Below are 6,000 nucleotides of genomic sequence, written 5' to 3' on the forward strand. Positions count from 1 at the left end.
TTTGTCTGTCCTTGTTTGTCCTCTCTGTGTTTAGCTCCTTGTGGGTAGTAAAGAAATAAATATTTCGTCTGCCGTTACGTTCTGAGTTCAAATTCCGCCGTGGTCGATATGCCTTTCATCCTTTCTGGGTCGATAAATTAAGTTCCAGTTCCGTACTGGGGTCGATCTAATCGACTGGCCCCTTCCCCCAAAATTTCTGACCTTGAGCCTAGAGTAGAAACGAATTGTAATGGCTGTTTGTTTGTAGTTGGTAGTCATAGAAGTGGTGGTGGTGGCGACATTCCTCGAAGTAATTGTTTACACTGAGATGCCTACGTAAAATCATACGATATATTTTCAACTTTAGTCTATAAAAACTTCTACGGCTTCCAGTGTCAAAAGTCGCCATACAATTTATCTTTTCATAAGAAACAGTTTATAAGAAGAGTTTTTTTTCTATTTAACAGGCTCTATATGGTTGCCATTGTTTTGAATACACGTTGCAATACGTTTACCCCCCACTCATTGTGAACTCGTAATAGCACATCTGGTGATACGTGTGCAAATGAGTTGGTGATGCGTACCTTCAAATCATTTATGTCTTTTATCTTTCCGCGAAACGTCATGCCTTTCAAATGCCCTCCCCCCCCCCCAAGATAGAAATCAAGAGGGGTCAAATCAGGGGATCAAGGGGATCTTATAAACTGTCTCTTATAAAAAAAAAATTTTCGTATGTATGCAGACTTTGAATCCCACTATATATAGGCGCAAGTGTGTGATAAGTAGCTTGCTTACAAACCACATGGTACTGGGTTCAGTCTCATTGCGTGGCACCTTGTGCTAGCGTCTTCTACTATGGCCTTGGGCCGACCAAAGTTTTGTGAGTCGATTTGGTAGACGGAAACTGAAAGAAGTCTGTCGTATATATATATATAAATATGTATATGTGTATATGTTTGTGTGTGCGTTTGTCCTCCACCATCGCTTGACAATCAATACTGGCGTGTCTATGTCCGTAAATCAGCAGTTCGACAAAAGAGACCGATAGAATAAGTACTAGGCTCACAAAGCATAAGTCCTGGGGTCGATTTGTTCGACTAAAAGCGGTGCTCCAGCATGACCGCAGTGAAATGACTGCAACAAATAAAAGAATAAAAGAATATATGTATGTATGTATTTACATCTATATATCTATATCTATCTATACTTATATATATGTGTATGTGTGTAAGTATATACATATATGCGTGTGTGAATGTGTGTGTGTGTGTGTGTGTTGTGTACATGTGTATGTGTATCTCAACTTACCGTCCATCTATCCCTCCCTCGGTTTTTTATCGCTCCCTCCCCCTCCCCCTCTCTCTCTCTCCTCCTATCTATCTATCTATCTATCGATCGATCGATCATCTTGCGTGCCATTCGCCGTCGTTTTCCCCATCGCAATAACCATAGACAAATCTCACTTTTCACTGGCGAAACTCGTGCCATTTTCACGGTTTTCGCAGACAATTATAATATTACAATAAGCGATGGTAAAAAAAAAAATCCAGATTTTATACAAAATGAGTATAATAACTTCCGTTTTCCCCATACAACTAATTTTAACAGCCACGTATCATACAAGTTCACTTCTTACATAACATAGACCCAATAAACACATGACATGAACCAAACAGATTTTTGTTTTAGAAGCTACGTAGCTAATCCACGATCAGTTTTACAGCGTTAAAATTGTGTAATCTCCTTACCTTTAACATTTAGAAAGAACGCACACGCGTACACTGTACACACACACACACATACGCACGCACTTTCATACACATACACATTCATACTGATTCACACACGTGTTTATACATGCATATATACAAGCAGATACAGGCACATGCTCGCAAACACATACTCAGCGCATAATTAACGGTGCCGGTAAAAGACTATATATTTAACACACAGATGTAAATATATAAAAGTAGGAATATATATAAGTAGGAATAGTGTAATATATATATATATAATATATATATATATATACACACATGCATATATATATATATATATGTATGTATGTATACACACACATATATATATATGTCTATACACACATACATATATATATATATATATATATATATACATACATTTATATATATATTTACATATGTATATATATATGTGTGTGTAAGAGAGAGAGAGAGAGAATGAATGTGACTGAATAAGTATGCAGGAGAATATATATATATATATATATATATATATAGAGAGAGAGAGAGAGAGAGAGAGAGAAGAGAGAGGGAGTGGAGGAGAGGAGAGGAGAAAGAGATAGATAGATAGATAGATAGATAGATAGATAGATAGATAGATAGATAGATAGATAGATAGATAGATAGATAGATAGATAGATAGATATGCATGAATTTACGTGCACACAGACACATACATATTTGTGTACGTGCGTGTGTATGCTCTGCCTATTCGTACGTAAATGCTTCTGTGTGAATATATGTGTGCGTGTGTGACTCTGTGTGTGTGTGTGTGTGTGTGTGTGTATGCGCACGTAAATGTATGTGCGCGTGTTTTGTCTGCATTTTTTGCGTGGGAAGTAGAAATTTCAAGACAGTGATTGATTTGTGCCTGAGAAGTTGCTTTTAAGTCACGTTTAGATTTGAGATTTCCTGGCTGTGATTTGATAACTAATCCAGCATTCCACGACTACCACACCACCACCGCCACCACCATTACCACCACCACCACCACCACCACCTCCCTGTATCATTAGATTGTTTTAGTTCCCAATGTTTGCTTCCTTTGCTTTGCAGTATTGACACAACACGGTTTTAAACAGGGCTACAAAGAAGTATTTTAGCGATGTGTTTTAACTTCGTTTGTAGATGTTTAGGAAGCTTTCATACAAATACGGTAACCAAGAGAGACAGTTATTGCCACGAGTTTGTTGATGACGTAAATACTATTATAAAACAATCAAGATATATTTGTATACATTTTTATGTACATGTATGTTAATGCCGATCTCTATGTCTTAAATTAATATAAACAATACAAACGATAAGGAATTACTCTTGTTCTGATAGCCACTAACTTCAGCATTAATTTTTGGTGTATTTTAATCTATTTAATGACATAATTAGGTAAAGAATAGAGATAACAAAATCCTCCCTATTTGGTGAAAGTTTTAAATGGAATGACTATGGGAAATTAAATTTGTAAATCCGTGGATTTGGTACAATGTAAACGAGAGAACATTGTAGTAGATGTGTGAAAGCAGTGTTGTGAGTGAACAAACACTTAAATCAATTCAAATATGGAACACATTTAACTTATTTACTCACAACACGGTTTTCACGACAAACCACAGTGAAAGCGGCCTTTTCTTTTTACAAGTAAACGTATTTGAACTGATCTGGATGTTTGTTTATATAAAAAAAAACTGCTTTCAGGTACCTATTACAATAATTTGTTCTAGCCTGGCCAATATTGCACGGAATCAGTTCATGTTTTGACTGTCATTTTCTGCAAGGAAACGAGGAATTTCAGAGTCATTTAAAGGTTTTCTCTCTCGCTGTACCCGTTGCTGATGATTATCAAGAAGGTAGAAATGCGTTCACTGTTTCGCCACAGGATGCCGTGTAAAGACTGTTGATGTTTTTAGTATCTATTGCCCAAAGCAAGAATTTTTCTAAAAGGTGAACCACTGCGAAGACGGGTTTTTACAGGTCAAATATGTCGCAAATATATTCGAACTGATGTGAATGTTTATAAGTTTGATCATTAAGGACTCAAGAAGCTATATATATATTTTTTTATAGAAAGCAAAAGTTTAACTAAGTTAATATTAAGCTGGTTTTTTGGAAAATAAATTAAAATAAATATTAATGGAAAGCTTTCACTTACGTCACTTTAAAAAGGGAATTGATATCGTAAAACCAGCCGCAATCTCAGGGAATTTGGTATCAAAAGGGAAAATGTCTCCTAAAATTTCGTACACCACCATGAAGTTATCTGAGAACATTAGCTAAGCATTCCTCGTCCAGCCGAATTACATGACCAACACATTTAAGTTCAGACTGGATAAGAAAAGTTTCAATATCGGAGATGCTATATTTCTTGAAGATGTCAGGTTTATGAACTCTGTTCTTGAACGTTAACTTACAAACTGTACGCAAGTAATTTTTGTAGAAGGTAACTAATTGTTATAAACGGGGCCTGTAAGGAGTCCAGATCTCAGATTCATTATGTAAGGCTGAATAAACTACAATTGCAATAGAATAAACCATCTTGCATTGATCACCAACGTGAAACTTCCAAATAGCGCTTATATAATACACAAAACTCTGCCCCATCGCCTATTTTTAATTAACATTTCCACGAGAAATCTTACAGGTAATGGTCGATTACAGAGACTGAAACCGCACAGTTTTCAGCATCTTGGTCTCTCAGTTCGAAGGTATTGACGCTCAAATCTATGCGTTTTGCTGCAACAGACTGCTGGTTATGCAGTTTATTGGGAACCGCTTGACAAAGTACCCGTTTACCAAGCACTGCCTTCACGCACCGACGTTAAAGAAACGTCGGTTAAAGACTGCGATAACTTACAATTATTATCGAAGAACGTGCCAGTGGACTCATCCCAGGTCAATGAAGCAGTCCGTCCTCATCCAAGGGTGACTTTAGAACTAAATCACCGAATAACTCTTGACCACAGCATGACTTAACTCTCAGGATGAGAGGATCAGTAGAGAAAATAAAGAAGCTCTGTATGCTGCGTCACTTTATGAAAAAATCTTATTTCTGCAGAGTACTTGACTCCAATCTATCTATCTATCTATCTATCTATCTATCTATCTATCTATCTATCTATCTATCTATCTATCTATCTATCTATCTCTCTCTCTCTCTCTCTCTCTCTATATATATATATTATATATATATATTATATATATATATATATATATTATATATATAAAAGGAGAGGGAGATAGATATAGATAGAAATAGATACACATATATATTTATATATTTATATACATAAAGAAATATGTATATGTGTGTATGTATGTATCTATGTACGTACGTATGTATGTATGTATGTATGTATGTATGTATGTATGTATGTATGTATAACGATGGTGTTAAGCAAAAGTCTCGTAAGTCCAAAAAGTTGCTTTTTCAGAAAACGAAAAAGTAGTTTCACCATTTCTTTGCAAAAACGTTGTACTGCTACACTTTGACAATTTTTGACATCTTAGCATCTACAGCTGGATATGATAGTTTGACCAAAATAACCGGCTATTGCAAGGAAAAATATTGTAAAACACGCATTTTGCCAAATTTCGACATACAACAGTTGAACATAATAGCAATGATATATATATATATATATATATATTATATATATATATATATATATATATATAGAGAGAGAGAGAGAGAGAGAGAGAGAGAGAGAGAGAGAATGGACTCTCCCGTCGTTAGACGACGTATGAGTGTTCGACAATTTCTTACCGAACAACCACACAGATGATTTCTTTATAGTGATCAAATGTTTGTGTAGACATAAGCTCACTCCCTCCATCAAATCGGCATTACCTGTACAGGTGCAACTGGGTGTCACATGTCAGATGTCAAAATGATCGTAGGGCAACGTGAAGTGCAGTGCTTTGCTCAAGAACACAACGCAACGCCCGGTCGGGGAAACGAAACAACGATCACGCAGTCCTGAGTGCAACATCTAACAACTAAGCCATGCGCCTTCACACAGACACACACACACACTTTCATATATATATATGCACGTATGCATATATGTGTATATGTGTGTGACTGAATGAATGAATGAATGTATGTATGCATGTACACTGCATACCGCCGTTGAATGTGCACGTAAATGTGCACACAGTTTTAATAGAATAAATATAATTAAGTTGCCCGATATATATTGGCTCCTTGTTTACTTGTTTATAAACAATGTGTTGCATGAACGCACACATGTGCACGCATATGCAT

This window comes from Octopus sinensis, linkage group LG5 (assembly GCF_006345805.1).
Source record: "Octopus sinensis linkage group LG5, ASM634580v1, whole genome shotgun sequence".
In the NCBI taxonomy this organism is placed as follows: domain Eukaryota; kingdom Metazoa; phylum Mollusca; class Cephalopoda; order Octopoda; family Octopodidae; genus Octopus; species Octopus sinensis.